Raw genomic sequence first — 22,213 nt, 5'->3', positions numbered from 1 at the left:
TTCCAAATTGTTTTTTGAGTACATCCAACCTGGTGGCTCAGATGGTAAAGAATCTGCCTGCAATGCAGGAGACCTGGGTCTGATCCCAGGGTCTGATCCCAGGGTTGGGAAGATCCCCTGAAGAAGAGAATGGCAACCCACTCCAGTATTCTTGCCTGGAGAATTCCAGGGACAGAGGAGCCTGCATGTTACAGTCCATGGGGTCACAAAGAATTGGACATGACTGAGTGACTAACACTTTCACTTGTAACTAAACAAAGTGAAAGAATAACGGGCGAATTAGTAGTTGTTTAATACATGTTGTTTAATAAGAATGTTCAAACTACAGTACAGTCGCACTCATTTCACATGCTAGTAAGGTTATGCTCAAAATCCTTCAAGCTAGGCTTCAGCAGTGTGTGAGCTGAGAGCTCTCAAATGTACAAGCTGGGTTTTGAAGAGGCAGAGGAATCAGAGATCAAATTGCTGACATTTGTTGGATCATGGAGAAAGCCAGGGAATTCCAGAAAAACATCTACTTCTGCTTCATTGACTACACAAAAGACTGACTGTGTGGATCACAACCAACTGTGGAAAATTCTCAAAGAGATGGGACTAGCAGACCATCTAACTTGTCTTGTGATAAACCTGTGTTGACTAAAAAAAAAAAGATGTACAACTTGAGAGTTGTGAGTTAAGTTAAAATTTTTCCCCAAATAAAAACTTAACTCACAACTATCAACCGAGGAAGCGACCCAGAGTGGACTTCCTTCCTTCGACTGGACTCCACCAGGAATCAGAGCTTTGGTACCAGCAGCAGCCCCTTGCACCCATCAGCCTCCTCCGGGAGTGCAGACGAATTTGGGTAAGTCTTTCCTGGTTCTTGAATCTCCTGTATTGGTTGAGATTCTGAGTTTTATTTGGCAATGGAGCAGGTTAACTTCCTCCTACTGGTAGGAAAGATATACTGGCGGGGGCGGTGGTGGCGGGGTGGGGGTGGTGGCGGTGGAGGGGGGGCAGGTGAAACATCCGGGGCATACCCAGTCATGGTCTAGACACTGAGTGGGACTTGGTTGAACGATACTGAGAAATTCCCACCTGATCAAAAGATACTGGGTGGGGGGCTGGCTAAAAGATGCCAGGAGAATTGCCCACCCAGTGGAAAGTTACTGGGTTAGGGGGGGCTCAATTGGAAAAAAAATCGAGGAATACCCGGGGCTCAGCTGAAAGATGCTGAGATCGCTCCATTGTAGGGGACTGAATGGTCTTGGCTGAGTGGTTAAGTAAACGGCTGATCTGACACTTTTCCTCAATTTGACTGCCATTATGGAATTTGTCAGGATAAAAGTGAAAAAAATAAATGAGAGCTTTGCTCTGAAGAAAAGGGACAAGACTCCTCCCGGCCGGTTTCGGTTTTCTCAGATGACTGAGAAATTTACGGGAGTGTTGGAGGCCTAGTCCTCACACCGTGCAGTGGTCCCATAGGAAAACCCACTCATTAATTAAAATACTTGCTCGTCCAGGGGTTGCACATAAGAACTGGCCATCAGCGACCTGAGCCGCCATGGTGGTCTTACATTGCCGGAGGCAGAGTTCGAGACACGTAAGACGAGCTGAAATGACTCTGGGGTGACTCCTGGAGGAGTTAAGCACACAGGGAGCACGTGGGCCTACTACACAAGTCCACTAGTGACTTTTATCCCTGACAAATTCAGCTTAAAATGGGAAACAGAGGGACAATCCTTGCTGGGACCAATCTGCCCTTGCTATCAGGGCCAAGTAGAGCACTAGCAGGTCTAAATTTTGGCTATAAAACTATGGTCACACACACACCAGAAAAATACAATTTTTGACAATGTGGTCACAATATTCTTTAGACTCCAGAGGAAGCTTGAAGAAAAAAATGATCTCTTTAAGAATTCTTGCCCTGAGGCAAAAACTCCTCCTATAGGTGATGGACAGTGAGGCGTGGTGTGCTGTGGGCTACGGGGTAACAAAGAGTCAAACACAACTGAGTGACTGAACTGAACTGATACCTGTAGACCAGAGCTCTTTGGATCACTTATCTAGACCATATCTAATTTCTGAAACCAAAAGCAAAAAAATAAAGGGGAACAAAGCCTTTTAAAATCTTATTCCAACCGTTTTTATTCGTAACTAAGTTTGGAAAATGAAGCTATAGGATCTCTTGTGTCTATATGGATGTATGTATGTCTCAGTGTGTGTCTGTTTTTTTTTTCTTTTAATTATATTGCTGATTGCTGAGATCAGTTTGTAAATGAGCTCTAATCTAATTGGACTTAAAAAAAGAAAGTAAGCTCTTACAAATCAAATAATTCTAAATACAAGAGAAATTAACCTAAATGAATTTCAGATTCATGTGAACTGAGAAATATTCAGTGTTACATACCTGGTATTAATGTTTATTTGTTGATTTAAATAATGTAGACATGTCTAAGAGTAATTAACATTAAGCAGAATATTTTCATTGTACCTAGATTTAATATAAGTTAAATATTATTATATCTGTTACAATTTTGTCAGCAAGGAAATTACCTCTAGTGAAGAAACTTCTAAAAAATGTAAATGACAGATATTTTTTGTACAGTTCTTCTGTGTATTCTTGCCATCTCTTCTTAATATCTTCTGCTTCTGTTAGGTCCATACCATTTCTGTCCTTTATTGAGCCCATCTTTGCATGAAATATTCCTTTGCTATCTCTGATTTTCTTGAAGAGATCCCTAGTCTTTCCCATTCTGTTGTTTTCCTCTATTTCTTTGCATTGATTGCTGAAGAAGGCTTTCTTATCCCTTCTTGCCATTCCTTGGAACTCTGCATTCAGATGTTTATATCTTTCCTTTTCTCCTTTGCTTTTCGCTTCTCTTCTTTTCACAGCTATTTGTAAGGCCTCCCCAGACAGCCATTTTGCTTTTTTGCATTTCTTTTCCATGGGGATGGTCTTGATCCCTGTCTCCTATACAATGTCACGAACCTTCACTTACTTTGGCTAAGTGAATAGTATTGCTTCACAATGGCCTATAATCCTATCTGACTGAGTGTTCTAAAACTTTTTGACATTTATTGACAAAGCTTCTTAAATCACTCTAATGAAGAAGATTTCTAGCTAACTTTGGGATGCTTCAGAGGGCCCCTGAAACATCCCAAAGAGAGATATTACACTAATGATGTTTGTTTTGTATATAGAATTACATGGGAAATATTGTCAAGTGAGTAGTAAGTCTTGGGTTATATTGTATGGTAAATGTTACTAATATAGATATCCTAGAAACTGTATGGAGTTCCTAAAATTCTGATATGTTTGGGTAAAGTGTTATCAGGCATAATTCTAGTTACTATCTCAAAATATTGTCATAGCACTAACCAAGTTTCACCTTCAAGAAGGTTCATCTTCAAGAAGATTTATAGAAAGGACTTTTGGATAAATACCAGCTTCTGAACTGGGTAAGGATTCTAACAGAAAACCTGATGATTTCACAAAGGTTAACAAAAGGACTGAATGAACTGGTGAATATGCTTAACTTTTATGGTTTCTATCTGAAAAATTACTGATTTGAATCTGTGTTTTCTAAGTGTAAGAAAAAAAAAACAAAACCCTTCCCATCAAACTAATTATAACAGTAATTTGGTAAAATTATATTTTATAAACAAATTGAAACATTTATCTTTTCTCTCTCTCTGAACCCTCCAGAGATTGGAAGCTTCCACTAACTTTATAAGTTAGGAAAGTGAAAGTGAAGTCGCTCAGTCGTGTCTGACTCTTTGCGACCCTGTGGACGGTAGCCTACAAGCTCCTCTGTCCATAGGATTTTCCAGGCAAGAGTACTGGAGTGGGTTGCCATTTCCTTCTCCAGGGTATCTTCCCAACCCAGGGATCGAACCCAGGTCTCCCACATTATAAGTGAGGAAAGTTATCTCAATAACAGATATAGAAATCTCAAGGAATTTTGGAGACCTTGAGAAGGGAGGAGTTTACTTAGATCTGTTGGGCAAAATCTGTAATAAGCCTTTGGTATGACTTTCCTAGCCCTGAAAGGTTTGTTTTAAAAATTCAGTCTGAGACTATAAATTCTCAGCAAAGTAAAAAAGTCTATGATCAATTATGGTTATATAAACCATCAGGCCAAGTTTATTGAGACCAGACCTATATTACAAACAGGTCTTAATTAGGTTATATTTGGTAAAAATGATGGTGATTTTAGGGAGAAAGAGATGTTTCAATGAATGTTAAATTCCAATTTGTTAATGGAGGTCTATATCTACTAAGACTCGTTTCCTGGATAGTTCTTTGCTGTCAGGGTATATTAATATAAAATTTAATTGATTATTAAAGGACACTCTAAGGTTGTTTCTGAAGCTTATCTCAATAATCTACCTTTGGATGACGATCAGATGCCTCATACATGACCTTCAATCAAGACTGGAAGAAGACCTAATTTAAGGAACTGTCTCCAACCTGGATGGAAGGACTTTTCTATCAGGTACTCTTAACTAGCTCATGACCAGTGGAATTGAAATTGACTCAGGTTAACTCCCCACTTCCAAAGGCCCCTAAGCTGGACTGGTCCATAGACAGGCCTGCTGACCTCAAACTCACCTTAAAACAATGCTCAAACAGAGGAAACTACACTACACTGGGACAAGAAGAAGATGACATCAGAAGTAGACAGCCTTCCCAAGATGCTTATCTAACTTTTATGATCATTTATAAGGTTTTCTTGATTCCTTGGACCTATGTCTATCAATCACATGTTTTCTATCATGGACACAATTCTATGCTAGTTTAAAACTCAATCCAATTGTTGGGTTGTGGCCAATTACCTGTGCCTAGTACTTCTGGGTTACCTGTTCTCTAGGTGGATTTCTGTTCTCTAGAGCACTGATTGGATACCCCCTAGGAAATTTATTTTAGAAGAATGTTCAGTCTTGTTCTATCTATTCATGCTATTACTAGATGGGATCCTCTCACCTGGCCAATTAATGATATCTGCTCTGATGCTGGCCATAGATTTAAGTTTTCTCTTTAGTTCAGCTCAGTTCAGTCACTCAGTCGTGTCCGACTCTTTGAGACCCCATGAATTGCAGCATGCCAGGCCTCCCTGTCCATCACCAACTCCTGGAGTTCATCCAAACCCATGTCCATTGAGTCGGTGATGCCATCCAGCCATCTCATCCTCTCGTCCCCTTCTCCTCCTGCCCCCAATCCCTCCCAGCATCACAGTCTTTTCCAATGAGTCAACTCTTCACATGAGGTGGCCAAAGTATTGGAGGGTCATTCAAACTCAATTGGAGTGATGAGCTAAGTCTCTAAAAAATTAACTTCTCATCTATTAAAAGGAAAACTCCCACAATTATGGGGAGGATCTACATGGTTAACACCAGGCTACGGTCATTTAGGTTTAAAGGCTCCTATGTGTTGGGAACAGTTAAATCATACTAAAAGTGACCAACCTGGTAATTATGAGATAAGGCTGGGTGCTTTTATGAACTATGCCTATTATTACCCTTAGAGAGAGTGATTGGTATGGAACTCAGTGGATTTGTGGCACTCATTTATGGTCTCAACATCTACAGGGATGGATATGAAGCTTTAGCCTGGGATTCCCATGAATTTAAGGTCATACATGTTACCAACCAATTTACCATTGGTATAATCCCAGTGGGTCAATGATCTATATTCTACTGGTATGACCGTTTAGCAGCTTTTGTGTGTGTGTGTGTGTGTGTGCCCTCAATGGGGTTGGAGGATGAAATTGATCTTATCTAAGCCTCAACAACTTTCATAAACTTTAAATGATAGTAACCGGGTTATTAGCTTATTGAATTCTGAGATCTCTATGATGAGAATGGCAGTGCTACACAACTGCAAGGCCCTTGACACCTTATAGCATCGCAGGGAGATATCTGTGCTGTAATTCAAACTGAATGCTATATTTTCATACCTGATAAATCCTTTAATGTAATACATTTGAACCACATGAAAAATCAGATTTCTGCTTTAAGTAACCCATTCCCTAGTCTTAACAATCTTTAAAAAAAAAACTGGTGTGAGAGGCTCATGGGTAAAATATTTTCTTTTAATTCCACTAATGTTATTAATGATACCATTTGTATTTTGCTTGTTTCACAAGATTATTATTTCTTGTATTACCAAGTATATGACTGAGCCTCCAACGGAAATGATGACTAGACTTGAAGCAGTTGATCAAAGGTATAGCTCTACATATGATCAATGATTGTAACAGTGTAACACTAGGTATGAAAAGATGCAATGAGAGGAAACACTCTCCTGGACCATAACTAGAGGACCGGTGTTCAGAGATCTTTGATTATTAACACCTAGTCCAGTAATAGCACATTGAGTGTCTTATCAACAAAAACCTTCTTCAGAACTGGGAATGAGCCTTCCCAGCAACACGGGACAAAAAGGTCATGAGATGGCCCCAAAGCATGGTCAGATTTATGACCACAAGGGGGCTATGTCAACTACAAATTGGCACTTACCAAGAGCATTGCCAATGACTGAACAACAAACACATTTGCCATCTACCTCATTCCAATCCCTAAGAAAGGGAATGCCAAAGAATGTGCAAACTACCGCACAACTCACTCATCTCACACACGAGTAAAGTAATGCTCAAAATCCTCCAAGCCAGGCTTCAACAGTACATGAACCGTGAACTTGCAGATGTTCAAGCTAGTTTTAGAAAAGGCAGAGGAACCAGAGATCAAATTGCCAACATCTGCTGGATCATGGAAAAAGCTAGAGAGCTCCAGAAAAACAGCTACTTCTGCTTTGTTGAGTATGCCAAAGCCTTTGACTGTGTGGATCACAATAAACTGTGGAAAATTCTTCAAGAGATGGGAATACCAGACCACCTGACCTGCCTCTTGAGAAATCTGTATGCAGGTCAGGAAGCAACAGTTAGAACTGGACATGGAACAACAGGCTGATTCCAAATAAGGAAAGGAGTACATCAAGGCTGTATATTGTCAGCGTGCTTATTTAACTTATATGCAGAGTACATCATAAGAAATGCTGGGCTGGATGAAGCACAAGCTGAAATCAAGATTGCTGGGAGAAATATCAATAACCTCAGATATGCAGATGACACCACCCTTATGGCAGAAAGTGAAGAGGAACTAAAGTGCCTCTTGATGAAAGTGAAAGAGGAGAGTGAAAAAGTTGGCTTAAAGCTCAACATTCAGAAAATGAAGATCGTGGCATCTGGTCCCATCACTTCATGGCAAATAGACTGGGAAACGGTGGAAACAGTGGCAGACTTTATTTTGGGGGGTTCCAGAATCACTGCAGATGGTGACTGCAGCCATGAAATAAAAAGATGCTTACTCCTTGGAAGAAAGTGAAAGTGAAGTCGTTCAGTCATGTTCGACTCTTTTCGACCCCATAGACAGCAGCCTATCAGGCTCCTCTGTCCTTGGGATTTTCCAGGCAATAGTACTGGAGTGGGTTGCCATTTCCTTCTCCAGGGGATCTTCCCAACCTAGGGCTTGAACCCAGGTCTCCCGTATTGTAGAATGTCGCTTTACTGTCTGAGCCACCAGGGAAGTCCTTGGAAGAAAAGTTATGACCAACCTAGACAGCATGTTAAAAAGCAGAGACATTACTTTGTCAACAAAGGTCTGTCTAGTCAAGGCTATGGTTTTTCCAGTAGTCATGTGTGGATGTGAGAGTTGGACTATAAAAAAAAGCGAGTGCCAAAGAATTGATGCTTTTGAACTGTAGTGTTGTAGAAGACTCTTGAGAGTCCCTTGGACTGCAAAGAGATCCAACAGTCCATCTAAAGGAACTCAGTCCCGAATGTTCATTAGAAGGACTGATGTTGAAGCTGAAACTTCAATACTTTGGCCACCTGATGTGAAGAACTGACTCACTGGAAAAGACCCTGATGCTTTGGAAAGATGAAGGCAGGAGAAGAAGGGGACTACAGAGGATGAGATGGTTGGATGGCATCACCGACTAAATGGACATGAATTTGAGTAAACTCCAGGAGTTGGCGATGGACAGGGAGGCCTAGCATGCTGTAGTCCATGGGGTGCAAAAAGAGCTGGACACGACTGAGCAACTGAACTGAATTGAACTGAACTCTACAGAGGTTGAACCCCCCATGCTGCTATACCTGTTAACCTTCTACAACCCCTGAAGGAGTCCAGGGTGGAATGAGGATCTCTGTGCCCCAGGGAATCTGGTGGGACAGGTCTTTAGATAGTTGAATGTTTTCAGGAACAGATTTTATGATCTCAGTCCTTGCATCTCCTCATACCTAGAAAGCACTAAATCCCTTCATGGTGACATCAGATCCTCATGACTAACAAAAAACCTTTTGTAAATTGAGTGCTTCATGGTGTTTGAACTCCCCCCTTCACCAAAACCTTGTATACTGACTTTCTGCCACTGCTGCCTTGGGGCAGTCTCTCAGAGCTATCTGAGATGCTGCCTCCCAGGCTGCAGTCCTCATTGCCCCAAATAAAACTTAACTCACAACTCTCAAGTTGTACATCTTTTTTTAGTCGACACCTATATGCGGTCAAGAATCAATAGTTAGACCCAGACATGAAACAATAGATTGGTTCAAAACTGGAAAAGGAGTATGACAAGGCTGTGTATTGTCACCCTATTTAAATTATATACAGAGTGTATCATAAGAAAAGGTCAGTTTTCGTTCCAATTCCAAAGAAAGGCAATGCAAAAGAATGCTCAAACTACCACACAATTGCACTCATCTCACACGCTAGTAAAGTAATGCTCAAAATTCTCCAAGCTGGGCTTTAGCAATACATGAACCGTGAACTTCCAGATGTTCAAGCTGGTTTTAGAAAAGGCAGAGGAACCAGAGATCAAATTGCCAACATCTGCTGGATCATAGAAAAAAGCTAAAGAGTTCCAGAAAAACATCTATTTCTGCTTTATTGACTATGTTAAAGCCTTTGACTGTGTGGATCACCACAAACTGTGGAAAATTCTGAAAGAGATGGGAATACCAGGGCACCTGACCTGCCTCTTGAGAAATCTGTATGCAGGTCAGGAAGCAACAGTTAGAACTGGACATGGAACAGCAGACTAGATTCAAATAGGAAAGGAGTATGTCATGGCTGTATATTGTCAGCGTGCTTATTTAACTTATATGCAGAGTACATCATAAGAAATGCTGGGCTGGAAGAAGCACAAGCTGAAATCAAGATTGCTGGGAGAAATATCAACAACTTCAGATATGCAGATGACACCACCCTTATGGCAGAAAGTGAAGAGGAACTAAAGTGCCTCTTGATGAAAGTGAAAGAGGAGAGTGAAAAAGTTGGCTTAAAGCTCAACATTCAGAAAACGAAGATCATGGCATCTGGTCCCATCACTTCATGGCAAATAGACTGGGAAACGGTGGAAACAGTGGCAGACTTTATTTTGGGGGGTTCCAGAATCACTGCAGATGGTGACTGCAGCCATGAAATAAAAAGATGCTTACTCCTTGGAAGAAAGTGAAAGTGAAGTCGTTCAGTCATGTTCGACTCTTTTACCCCCCATAGACAGCAGCCTATCAGGCTCCTCTGTCCTTGGGATTTTCCAGGCAATAGTACTGGAGTGGGTTGCCATTTCCTTCTCCAGGGGATCTTCCCAACCTAGGGCTTGAACCCAGGTCTCCCGTATTGTAGAATGTCGCTTTACTGTCTGAGCCACCAGGGAAGTCCTTGGAAGAAAAGTTATGACCAACCTAGACAGCATGTTAAAAAGCAGAGACATTACTTTGTCAACAAAGGTCTGTCTAGTCAAGGCTATGGTTTTTCCAGTAGTCATGTGTGGATGTGAGAGTTGGACTATAAAGAAAGCCGAGTGCCAAAGAATTGATGCTTTTGAACTGTAGTGTTGTAGAAGACTCTTGAGAGTCCCTTGGACTGCAAAGAGATCCAACCAGTCCATCCTAAAGGAACTCAGTCCCGAATGTTCATTAGAAGGACTGATGTTGAAGCTGAAACTTCAATACTTTGGCCACCTGATGTGAAGAACTGACTCACTGGAAAAGACCCTGATGCTTTGGAAAGATGAAGGCAGGAGAAGAAGGGGACTACAGAGGATGAGATGGTTGGATGGCATCACCGACTAAATGGACATGAATTTGAGTAAACTCCAGGAGTTGGCGATGGACAGGGAGGCCTAGCATGCTGTAGTCCATGGGGTCGCAAAGAGCTGGACACGACTGAGCAACTGAACTGAATTGAACTGAACTCTACAGAGGTTGAACCCCATGCTGCTATACCTGTTAACCTTCTACAACCCCTGAAGGAGTCCAGGGTGGAATGAGGATCTCTGTGCCCCAGGGAATCTGGTGGGACAGGTCTTTAGATAGTTGAATGTTTTCAGGAACAGATTTTATGATCTCAGTCCTTGCATCTCCTCATACCTAGAGAAGCACTAAATCCCTTCATGGTGACATCAGATCCTCATGACTAACAAAAAACCTTTTGTAAATTGAGTGCTTCATGGTGTTTGAACTCCCCCTTCACCAAAACCTTGTATACTGACTTTCTGCCACTGCTGCCTTGGAGCAGTCTCTCAGAGCTATCTGAGATGCTGCCTCCCAGGCTGCAGTCCTCATTTGCCCCAAATAAAACTTAACTCACAACTCTCAAGTTGTACATCTTTTTTTTTAGTCGACACCTATATGCCGGTCAAGAATCAATAGTTAGACCCAGACATGAAACAATAGATTGGTTCAAAACTGGAAAAGGAGTATGACAAGGCTGTGTATTGTCACCCTATTTAAATTATATACAGAGTGTATCATAAGAAAAGGTCAGTTTTCGTTCCAATTCCAAAGAAAGGCAATGCAAAAGAATGCTCAAACTACCACACAATTGCACTCATCTCACACGCTAGTAAAGTAATGCTCAAAATTCTCCAAGCTGGGCTTTAGCAATACATGAACCGTGAACTTCCAGATGTTCAAGCTGGTTTTAGAAAAGGCAGAGGAACCAGAGATCAAATTGCCAACATCTGCTGGATCATAGAAAAAGCTAAAGAGTTCCAGAAAAACATCTATTTCTGCTTTATTGACTATGTCAAAGCCTTTGACTGTGTGGATCACCACAAACTGTGGAAAATTCTGAAGGAGATGGGAATACCAGGGCACCTGACCTGCCTCTTGAGAAATCTGTATGCAGGTCAGGAAGCAACAGTTAGAACTGGACATGGAACAGCAGACTAGATTCAAATAGGAAAAGGAGTATGTCATGGCTGTATATTGTCAGCGTGCTTATTCAACTTATATGCAGAGTACATCATGAGAAACACTGGGCTGGAAGAAGCACAAGCTGGAATCAAGATTGCTGGGAGAAATATCAACAACTTCAGATATGCAGATGACATCACCCTTATGGCAGAAAGTGAAGAAGAACTAAAGAGCCTCTTGATGAAAGTGAAAGAGGAGAGTGAACAAGTTGGCTTAAAGCTCAACAGTCAGAAAACTAAGATCATGGCATCTGGTCCCATCACTTCATGGGAAATAGATAGGGAAACAGTGGAAACAGTGTCAGACTTTATTTTTTTGGGCTCCAAAATCACTGCAGATGATGACTGCAGCCATGAAATTAAAAGATGCTTACTCCTTGGCAGGAAAGTTATGACCAATCTAGACAGTATATTAAAAAGAAGAGACATTACTTTGCCAACAAAGGTCTGTCTTGTCAAGGCTATGGTTTTTCCAGTAGTCTTATGGATGTAAGAGTTGGACTACAAAGAAAGCTGAGCACTGAAAAATTGATGCTTTTGAACTGTGGTGTTGGAGAAGACTCTTGAGAGTCCCTTGGACTGCAAGGAGATCCAACCAGTCCATCCTAAAGGAGATCAGCCCTGGGTGTTCATTGGAAGGACTGATGTTGAGGCTGAAACTCCAATACTTTGGCCACCTGATGCAAAGAGCTGACTCATTGGAAAAGACCCTGATGCTGGGAAAGATTGAGGGCAGGAGGAGAAGAGGAAGACAGAGGATGAGATGGCTGGATGACATCACCAACTCAATGGACATGAATTGAAGCACACTCTGGGAGACAGTGGAGAATAGAGGAGCCGGCCCTGCTACTGTCCATCCATGGGGTAGCAAAGAATCAGACACAACTTGTTGACTGAACTACAACATCAATAAGCATTGGTAATAAGTTTTTGATGTATTTTCCAGAAACTAAAAAATGCCTCAAATGATCCAGTGGTATATATTTTTGCAAACTCTTCTTATCAAAATTATTATGATTTTTCAGTGCTGATGGTTCTCAAATGCATGTTTCCTGCCAGATCTTTACTAGAGTTCCAGGCTCATGTGCCCAGCTGGTGTTGGACTGCTCTCAACTAGGAAGTGAGAAAAAGAGTAAAGAATACACCCCAAAGGGAGGAGAGAGAGAGAGCTGATGCTACCTGGGTCTCTCTGGGCTCTGCCCAAGGTTGCAGGTGATGGGAAGAAAGCAGAAACTCCAGACAGTTTGTGGGCATATCCTGAGAATACATGGGCTGACCAGAAACATCCAACATGGCGAGGAAGAAGAAATACGGTGGAGGGAGCTATCTGGAGAGGTTCAAGGTAAGTGGTCCTGATATGGCACAGCTGGCTCCCCACAGAGAGAAGACCCTCATGTCTTCTCCAAGGAAAGAGATGCTGAGAGGACCAGTGGTCTTGATAGAAGCCCAAGTCAGGCTCTGAAGACCTCAGACAGCAGTGACCCTTTGACCGGCGCAAATGGCAGAGCTGAGAATCAATAGCAATAGCAGATGCCAGCTTGTGGCTTAAGAGCAGGAAGGATCAATGACAGCACCAGTCAATGCAGCAAGAATTGAGGCTGCTGCCCAGAGGCAAGGAGGATGCCCCAAAGGACAAAGCCAGAGCGTTCACATCGTATTTCATAGCCACAGACATTGTCCTCATGAGATGCGAAAACTTCCCCTGCATCCGGATATCATTCAGCAACAGAAATCCTGAGAAATTGAGCATTTTCCTAAAAGAGCATGGACAGATGCTAGGGGCCTGTTCCAAACAAGAAGAGACTGAGTTAGTGATAACTAGAGTGTTTCAGTCCCTCTGATCCCAATATCTGGTGCTTCCCTAGTGGCTCGGTAGTAAAGAACCTGCCTACTATTGGGTTTGATCCTTGGGTCGGGAAGATCTCCTTGAGAAGGAAAAGGTAACCCACTCCAGTGTTCTTGCCTGGATAATTCCATGGACCAAAGAGTGTGGTGAGTTATAGTCCCTGGGGTTGCAAAGAGTTGGACAGAGCTTAGTGACTGAGCACAATCCCAAAATCTAGATAAAAGTGAGGCCTCTGTGGTTCAGTCATTAAGTCATGTCCAACTCTTTTGACCCCATGGACTCTAGCCCACTAGTCTGCTCTGTCCTTCACTATCTCCTGGAGTTTGCTCAGATTCACGTCCATTGAGTCAGTGATGCTCTATAACCATCTCATCCTCTGCTGCCCCCTTCTCCTTTTGCTTAACTTGCTTCTTTTTTTTTTTTCATTCAAAATTACAGTATTCATGCTCATCCCTGTGGTTGCATGTAACATTGTTCACCCATTTTCACTGCTATGTAATATTCCATTCTGTGGACCTGTCAGTTTATTTTTTAGCTCCTATTGATGGACATTTGGGTTGGGTTTTTAGTTTTTTGCAGTTATGAACAGTGCTGCTATGAACATTAGTGTACATGTCTTTTGGTGCCCACAACTGAGAATTTCCGTAAACTGATTCATCTCAGAGTGTGGTCCCTGGACCATCAGCACCATCACCTGGGAAGTTGCTTGAAATGCAAATTCTCCAACCAGACCTATTGAACTGAAAACTCTGAGAAGGGGTGCTGATAAACTGGGTTTTAACAAGTCCTCCAGGGAGATCTGATACTCACCGAAGTCTGAGAAACACTGGTATAAATGTAAGAATGGAATTACTAGATTATAGGAAATGTGCATTTTCATGTGCAGGGTTTTTAAAAATATATATATATATATATTTATTTACTTACTTATTTGGCTACCCTGGGTATTTCAGTTGTCGCATGTGGAATCTTTGGTGTGGCATGCTGAATGAACTCTTATTTACAGCGTGTGGGATCTAGTTCCCAACAGGGATTGAACTCAGGTCCCCTGCATTGGGAGTGTGGATTCTTGGCCACTGGGCCAGCAGGGAAGTCACTGAATATGCGTATTTAACTGCCGTGAACTAAATGTTTGTGTCTCTGCAAAATTCATGTGGTGAAATCTGTTTCCCCAAGTAATGGTGTTTGGAAGTGGGGTCTTTGGGAGGTGACTAGGTCATGAATGGGATTACTACCCAAATAACAGAGAGGACATAACAGAAGAGCCATTTCACCAGACCCTGAATCTTCCCACACCTTGATCTTTGATACCACCGCCTCCAGAATTGCTGGAAGGAGAAAAGACTTCTGTTGTTTATAAGCCCCCAACCTATGGTAGTTTATTATACAGCCAGAATGAACGAAGACACTAACTTTGTGAGATAATGCTAAATTGTTCCCCAGAGTGATTCCTCATTCTAGTTGATACCCTTCCCTGACCCTAAGCAACAGCTGAGTTTCTGTTACTCTCCATTCATACAAACCTAGCAATTATATGCAATCTTGCTGGAGTCTGCTTATAGTGTGATGGGCAGGGCCTTCAGAGGAGCTGATTTGCCAAACTCCTGCAAGAGGAATTCAGTTGATTTCCAATCTTTGGATGATGTCAAGGAGAAAGTGTGAATTAAGTGTTCTTGTGTTACCTCTGTAACACCTGTTAAGAGTCAGAGACTTTGCCAACAATAGTATCTGAATAGAATTTAATACTGTTGTTTAATTTTCATGATCTTTATCTTATGGCCACATTCTACCTGGAAAGTGTTACTGGATTTCCATTTACTGTGTGGCATAAAGTTTCCTTTAAAGAGGAATCAATTTATATGTTAAAAAATGATTCAGTTTAATGAAAGTTTTAAGTCAATAGTAGTACACAGACTGTAGTTAAATATTGCAAAAATCATGTGAGAATAAGGATTGGGAAACCCTGGACAGTATCTTCTCGGTTCCTCAGATCTCACGTTCCCACTAAAAGTTTCTCTCCTCAACCCAGCCTCCCGGGCTTCCTCCTTCCTCTGAAGAACAAAAACCTGTGGCCAGTGCCTCTTAGCTTGTCTCCTGCAAGTCACCCTAACATTCTGTGCCATGATGCCCGAATCACGCCAAGACTGAAGCAAGCACATTGAGGACAAATGAAAACCCACACCAACTTCCCACAGGGTAGGTGTTCCTTACATCTCTTTGTGTCCCCATGAGATTATTTTTTTTTAAGTCTTTGTTGAATTTGTTACAATATTGCTTCTGCTTTAAGTCTTGGTTTTTTGGCTGCTAGGCAGGTGGGATCTTACTTAGCTCCTGGATCAGGGATTGAACCCTCACACCTTGCACTGGAAGGCAGCTGTGCTCGCTACCCTACCAGTGCACTCTGCACCCCTTGCATTGGAAGGCGAAGTTTTCACCACCGGACCACCAAGGAAGTCTCTCCCCATCAGATTTTTTTTTTTTTTAAACTGAATACAAACCCATCATTTATTAATTTGAGGGCAGAACAGTGTCCCTTTTATCTCTCCAGCAGACCTTGCCTCTCCTTGTCTTCCATGTCTCTCCATAAGCCCTGCCCTGGGTCTGATGCATAACTGGTGCTCTTGTAGCTGTTAGTCTCTAGTTTGGACTGGACATTGAAATGAGCTGATGTAGCCAGAGGGCCACAGCTGTTGGGCAGTGGGGGTGGCCTCAGAGGCAGGCGAGACACCAGCAAGTGGGCCCTTGCTCCCAGGCAGCCCAACAATTTGAGTGGAAGCACTAAGTCTCCAAGCATCTTGTCTCCTGGCCTTTCATTTGTTTGTCTCAGAAGCAAACAAACTCTGGGTCTGGGAAGTACAATATGAACCCAACCCCACTTCCTGGAGCTGACAGCCAACAAGCCATCTGCACTGACCACTGTGCTAGCCTCCAGTGCTGGACATTTAGGGGAGCAAAGTTCTCAACTTACTCCTGCCTTGCTCAGATCTCATACACAGCCCTTGTTTTAGCCACAGAAGCAGCAACTACAGAAGTGAATGGGAGTGAGAAGCAGCCTTATGCTGAAACGGAAGCCATGTCTTGACCTAAGCTTCTGCCTCCTGGAAACCAATTATTTATTTTGCAAGATGCTGTTCCTTTCTTCAACCCTAAGTTTATTCTTACGACCCAGAAAAAACACTGTAGGAGTTGCATACAAGCTCAGTCATGTCTGAATCTTTTGCAACCCCATGGACTGTGGCCCACCAGGCTCCTCTGTCCATGGGGTTTCCCAGGCAAGAATACTGGAGTGGGTGTCATTTCTTCCTCCAAGGGATCTTCCTGACCCAGGTATCGAAGCTGCATCTCTTGCATCTCCTGCATTGGCAGGTGGGTTCTTTACCACTACGCCACCTGGGAAACCCCATTCTACTACTTACCCTCTAATTACTGTGGGGATTACGTTTTTTCTAAAACTTGCTATGGTCCAACTTTACTTATTCAGGCTTTCATTCCTTTATATAAATCAGAAGTTACTTTTGAATTCATCTCTTTCAATAAATATTAACTGAATGGCCTTTGGCATGGGGTTTAAGAGCGAGGCTATTGAGTCAGACTAGCTTGCTCCAGTTTCCCATGTCTGCCATCTGTTAACTGTGTGACTGTGGGCATATTATTGACTTCTCTAAAGCCGACCTGCCTTTTCCATTAAGTGGAGGTAGTTATGGTACCTGCAGCAGAGTGTTGTGGTGATGGAATAGGGGTCATTCCTGTGAAGGAATCAGTACCCTGCCTGGCACATGCTAGATACCCAATCACAGATGATGATAATGGTGATGATGGCACAGGTCACATTAGGTTTTGGGGACATTGAAATCAAGGAGAGGCAGAATTCCCTGGATGTCCAGTGGTTAAGGCTGCATGCTTCCAATGCTGGGGCCAGGGCTTCATCAGAGAACTAAGATCCTGCAAGCTGCATGGACAGAAACAAACAAACAAAATAACAAGGAAAAACATTCTTTGCCTACAAACATCCATAAAACATCCATGAGATGTACAGGCAGTGGTGGAATGGAGTGCTTATTGGACCAGTGATGGTATTAGTGACAAAGGCATTCTCTGAGTATGTGTTAATGTGAGGGCAAGTCTACTAGAATATCATTCCCAGCCTCCTGGGTAAGGAGAAATGCCCTGGGTTGGGCAGTGAGGAGATGTTGCTAAGCCTGCCCAGCTCAGCCCATTCTCTTTGCAGAGTGTCTTGTTCTCAGCATGCACACTCTGCTCCTTCACATGTTCAGTGTCCCTACTGTAGAGATCAAATTGCCAACATTTGCTGGATCATCAAGAAAGCAAGAGAGTTCCAGAAAAACATCTATTTCTGCTTTATTGACTATGCCAAAGCCTTTGACTGTGTGGATCACAATAAGCTGTAGCAAATCTCAAAGAGATGGGAATACCAGACCACCTGACCTGCCTCTTGAGAAATCTATAAGCAGGTCAGGAAGCAACAGTTAGAACTGGACATGGAACAACAGACTGGTTCCAAATAGGAAAAGGAGTACATCAAGGCTGTATATTGTCACCCTGCTTATTTAACTTATATGCAGAGTACATCATGAGAAACACTGGGCTGGATGAAGCACAAGCTGGAATCAAGATTGCTGGGAGAAATATCGATAACTTCAGATATGCAGATGACTCCACCCTTATGGCAGAAAGTGAAGAAGAACTAAAGAACATCTTGATGAAAGTGAAAGAGGAGAGTGAAAAAGTTGGCTTAAAGCTCAACATTCAGAAAACAAAGACCATGGCATCTGGTCCCATCACTTCATGGCAGTTAGATGGGGAAACAGTGGAAACGGTGGCAGAGTTTATTTTGGGGGGCTCCAAAATCACTGCAGATGGTGATTGCAGCCATGAAATTAAAAGATGATTACTCCTTGGAAGGAAAGTTATGACCAACCTAGACAGCATATTAAAAAGCAGAGACATTACTTTGTCCACAAAGGTCCATCTAGTCAAGGCTGTGGTTTTTCCAGTGGTCATGTATGGATGTGAGAGTTGGACTATAAAGAAAGCTGACTATAAAGAAAGAAGAATTGATGCTTTTGAACTGTGGTGTTGGAGAAGACTCTTGAGAGTCCCCTGACTGCAAAGAGATCCAACCAGTCCATCCTAAAGGAAATCAGTCCTGGGTGTTCATTGGAAGGACTGACGTTGAAGCCGAAACTCCAATATTTTGCCCACCTAATGATAAGAGATGACTCATTTGAAAAGAGGATGAGATGGTTGGATGGCATCACCAGCTCAATGGACATGAGTTTGGGTAACTCCGGGAGCTGGTGATGGATGGGGAGGCCTGGTGTGCTGCGGTTCATGGGCTCGCAAAGAGTCGGACACGACTGAGTGACTGAACTGACTGACCGTACTTGTGTAGGGGAACTGTGGTTCCTGTCACACCTGTGACCAGGTGGCTAAGTTTGTTTATTTTAGAGATGAAATATTAAGAAGTCCCTTATGCCGCATCCTTTGATGCAGCTTTTCCAGTTTTAAAGCCAGAATTTTGTTCTCCATCTTTCCAGCTTCTCTGTTGACATGATAGGCAGCGGCCAAGATGGTGCCCAGTAATCCATACCTCTTGGCATTTGTGCCCTAGTATAGTGCTATATTGTACTAGGGTAGTCTCTGTGATCACAAGAATATGGAAAAATAATACTATGCCACTTCTGAGCCCCCTGGTCCCCCACCACTTCCTCTATGGTGGGGAAGCCACCATTCATATAATGAGTGCCCCCCTAGGGAAAAACCCACATAGCAAGGAATGGGACCTCCTGCTAACACCAAGTGAGTAAACTTGGGTGCAAATCTTCCAGCCTCAAATGAACTTTGAGCTGACCACAGCCCTGGCTGACCTCTTGACTGCAACCTCATAAGAAGCTCTGCCTTGCAGTCATTCAGTTCATCCGGTCCCAGATAGCTGACCCTCAGAAACTGTGAGGCACTGAATGTTCACTGTTGCTTAAAGCTGCTACATTTGGGCATAGGTTTGGTACTGGTGTTAAAGAACCCACCTGCCAGGGCAGGAGACATAAGAGACTTGGGTTTGCACCCTGGGTCAGAAAGATCCCCTGGAGGAGGACATGGAAACCCACTCTAGTGTTCATGCCTGGAGAATTCCATGGACAGAGGAGCCTGGCAGACTACAGTCCATGGGGTTGCAAAGAGGCAGACACAGCTGAAGTGACTTAGCACATGTTATACAGCGACAGACTACAGATGCAATCTACTCACTTGTTTCCACACTAGAAAGGGCAATAAAAGATGTGATTGACTGGCTCCCTGCAGTTCCATCAGAGAGCAGGATCTGGGGTGTAACACCTGGTGAATTCCACTCTGTGCTGGGCTTAGTTGCTCAGTCATGTCTGACTCTTTGTGACCTCATGGACTATAGTCCACCAGGCTCCTCTGTCCATGAAATTCTCCAGGCAAGAATACTGGAGTGGGTTGCCATGCCCTCCTCAAGGGGATCTACCCAACCCAGGGATCGAACTCAGGTCTCTGGCATTGCAGGTGGATTCTTTACTGTCTGAGCCTCCAGGGAAGCCCAAGAATACTGGAGTGGGTAGCCTATCCCTTCTCCAGGGGATCTTCCCAATCCAGGAATTGAACCAGGGTCTCCTGCATTGCAGGTGAATTCTTTACCAGCTGAGCTCCCGGTGAAGACAGATTCCACTCTACTCTGGGATAAAATAGTGCAGGATGCTAGTGCATCCATTCTGCAGACCTGAATTTGAATCCAGGTTCTGCAATTATTCCTCCTGCATGATCATGGTCATGTGACCTAACCAGGCTCAGCCTCTTCATTTAGTGGAGATAATAAGTGGAGATAATAAGACCTGCCTCATTAAGTTGTAGGAAGTAAATGAAAAAATGCAAATAAAGAGCACAAGAATAAGCATTCCCTAATATTCTAGGCATTTTTTTGTGTGTGTGGCTGTGCTGGGTCTTCATTACAGCATGTAGATTTCTCTAGTTGTGGCTCAAGTGCTCCAGACCAGCTGCCCTCAACCTTTTTGACACCAGGGACTGGTTTCATGGAACATAGTTTTTCTACAGACTGGGGCGGGTGTGGGGTGGGAGATGATTTTGAGAGGATTCGAGCAGGTTACATTTATTGTGCACTTTATTTCTATTACTACTTCATTGGGATTATTTGGTAATGTGGGCAATGGGGAGTGTCTGTAAATACAGATGAAACTTCACTTGCTTGCCCCACTTACCTCCTGCTGTGTAGCCTGGGGGTTAGGGACCCCTGCTCTAGAGCTCATGGGCTCAGTAGTTGTGGTACAAGGGCTTATTTGCCCCATAGTTGGTAAAGAATCTGCCTGCATTGCAGGAGACCCCAGTTTGATTCCTGGGTTGGGAAGATCCACTGGAGAAGGGAAAGGCTACCCACTCCAGTATTCTGGCCTGGAACATTCCATGGACTGCACAGTTGCAGTCATGGAATTGCAAAGAGTCAGACACTACTGAGCGACTTTCCCTTTCACCTTCATGTGCAGCGTATGGGATCTCTGCTCCCCAGTCAAGTATCTTAGAACCCCAATCTGAGTTGCTGCATCGGAAGGGGGATTCGTTACCACTGGACCACCAGGGAAGTCCCTCATATGCCAGCTTCTAATGTGAATTGATATCATCTCTTTTCCTATCATGAACTTGGAGGAGGTGCCATGAGTCAAGCCTCTTCATTGCCCCACTCCGTGTATCACCTCCCCTACCAGAGCACAGGGGAGAGCTAGCTTCAGTTTTGAAAGCTGAGTAGGATGTGTTTATAAAACAGCAAATACATATTTGTTTTTTGGAAATCACCCCAAACCTCACTTTAATTTGTGCAAACCACAAAATAGTCTCACATGGACAACCAACTCTACTCATTGCTTTGGTTGAAGGACATTTGGGACAACTGATACCCTTTAGAGTGGGTCCTTGTTTTTAATTTCTAGGGAGGATAGAGTCTGATTATTTTATCAAGAGTCCTTCCCTACTGATGCCTCCCTAACAGACATCCAGGCGCTTGAAAGCAAGCATAATGCCCCGGTATTAAGTTTACTTGGCTAATTTTAAATCTCTGGGCATCCATCATGTACTTAGCTTCAAATTATATGGTGGATCTGGGTTTTTCCTAGACCTCATCCATGCAGCAAGTAAATAAAACAGCTCTGTGAAGAGACCAGAAGAAACCATGTAAAGATTCAGTGTGTCTGTCTTCCTTCAGCAAGGGCTGTTATTCCCTGTCCAGGAGAGCTGTCCTCCAACCCATGTACAGCTGGGCAGCCCTGAGATTGGGGGATGACAGTTGGACAGTAAAAATGATTGAGTGCCGAAGAACTGATGCTTTCGAACTGTGGTGCTGAAGTAGACTTGAGAGTTCTTTGGATAGCAAGGAGATTAAACCAGTCAATCCTAAGGGAAATCAATCCTGAATATCCATTGCAAAGAGTGACATTTAAGCTGAAGCTCCAATACTTTGGCTATCTGATGCGCAGAGCTGACTCATTGGAAAAGATCCTGATGCTGGGATAGATTGAAGGAAAAAGGAGAAGGAGTGGCAGAGTATGAGATGGTTAGACAGCATCACTGACTCAATGGACATAAATTTGAGCAAACTCTGGGATATAGTGAAGAACAGAGGAGCATGGCGTGCTGTGGGTTAATGGAGGCCACCAACCGAAGAGACGCTCAGCTCCCAGGCCTCTCTGGCAGCCCACCCCTCCTAAGTTTTCATCATCAAAACCATCCTGATTCTTCCTTGTCTTAGGAAAAATTGCTTGGAGCATATGCAGTGTGCATTCTGGCCACGAGAGGGCGCAGGAGGGCAGCATTCCTCCTGGGAATGCTGCTGCCAGAGGGACCATTTGGCATGTTAAGCCTTGTCCCCCACGATGACGCCTGGAAACAGGGCAAATATAGCATAAACAGTAGTCAGAGGCTGTAATTTGGGTGCTGCAGTCTCGGATGTCAGCTTTTCCTCTTTCCTTTTCTGATTTCTTTTCTCTCTCTCTTTTTTTTTAAAGACATCTAATGAGAGGGAAGTATGCTGGGTTTGGAAATAGAAGCCTTCTTTTTCAGGTCAAGGTCTAGGCTCAGATTTG

This window comes from Bos mutus, chromosome 16, assembly GCF_027580195.1.
Source record: "Bos mutus isolate GX-2022 chromosome 16, NWIPB_WYAK_1.1, whole genome shotgun sequence".
NCBI lineage: Eukaryota > Metazoa > Chordata > Mammalia > Artiodactyla > Bovidae > Bos > Bos mutus.
Note: the sequence above shows the minus strand (reverse complement) of the source record.